Source organism: Branchiostoma belcheri, unplaced genomic scaffold (assembly GCF_001625305.1).
Source record: "Branchiostoma belcheri isolate BF01 breed outbred unplaced genomic scaffold, Haploidv18h27 scaffold189, whole genome shotgun sequence".
Taxonomy (NCBI): domain Eukaryota; kingdom Metazoa; phylum Chordata; class Leptocardii; order Amphioxiformes; family Branchiostomatidae; genus Branchiostoma; species Branchiostoma belcheri.
Window position 1 is genome coordinate 250,252 of NW_017803368.1, and position 1,159 is coordinate 251,410.

The 1,159-nt window shown below is 43.3% G+C and overlaps 1 protein-coding gene across 5 annotated transcripts in view; it reads left to right on the forward strand.

Moving 5' to 3' along the window:
* The window catches only part of LOC109467720 (fibrillin-2-like), a 162,390-nt gene that overhangs the window by 19,692 nt on the left and 141,539 nt on the right, over positions 1-1,159 (forward strand). The gene's annotated exons all lie outside the window — the stretch shown is intronic.

Consider the following 1,159-nt stretch of genomic DNA (forward strand, 5'->3'; position numbering starts at 1 on the left):
GTGGGTGGGTGAGTGGGTGGGTGAGCGAGTGAGTTGGTGAGTGAGTGAGTGAGTGAGTGAGTTAGTTAGGAGTGAGGAGTGAGTGAGTGAGAGTGAGTGAGTGAGTGAGTGAGTGAGTGGGCGAGTGAGTGAGTGAGTGGGTGGGTGAGTGGGTGGGTGGGTGAGCGAGTGAGTTGGTGAGTGAGTGAGTGAGTGAGTTAGTTAGGAGTGAGGAGTGAGTGAGTGAGAGTGAGTGAGTGAGTGGGCGAGTGAGTTAGGAGTGAGGAGTGAGTGAGTGAGTTAGTGAGTTAGTGAGTGGGCGAGCGAGCGAGTGAGTGGGTGAGTGAGTGAGTGAGATAGGAGTGAGTGAGTGAAGAGCGAGTGAGTGAGTGAGTGAGTGAGTGAGCGAGTGAGTGAGTGAGCGAGTGAGCGAGCGAGCGAGTGAGCGAGTGAGTGAGTGAGTGAGTGAGTGATGGTGCTTGTTGTGCACTTTTCCTATACAGAGGTCAGGCCAACACTGTAATGTACAGTTTAGACGAAAAGTAACCTTTTCTTTTAGATTTCCTTCGGAAGTTGGCTAATATGTAAGTTAGAAACTTTTCTTTTCAAAGCGTCCTTCAAGACTTGCTAGCAATCACTCCTGGCCCAATGATATCGAGTATAATGAATGAATCTTCATTTGTATGTTCATGGCCATGGTGCTAAATGCATACATCAGAATGTGATGTTACATGTACATTGTACATCATACTGAGTAACATGATACATAGCATACAAGGATAACAGAATAACAAAAAAGTCTTAACAACTACTAGAGAATAAACTAATCTAGGTCTTGAAGATTTCTTCTCTCCTTTTAAAGCAATTGGAGATAAATTCACATAGTTTTTCTATTGTATGGTCATTACTGGTGGACATGAGATGATAGTGTGTCACGTTCAATATCATACAATTTACAATCAAGTACAAAATGCATTTCATCTTCTACGCTACTAGAGTTACAAACCTCAAATATTATAAGGCATTTAATTACTTAAGATTAGGAACACGTATGAGTTAGTCTTCACCTGATCCAGACCGTCAATTATACTCAATACCTCATATTGACACGATTCGACCCAGGCACTTCGGTCAAGCTGGGATCAAGACAATTTTATTCCCTCACGTCCAGATTGAAGGG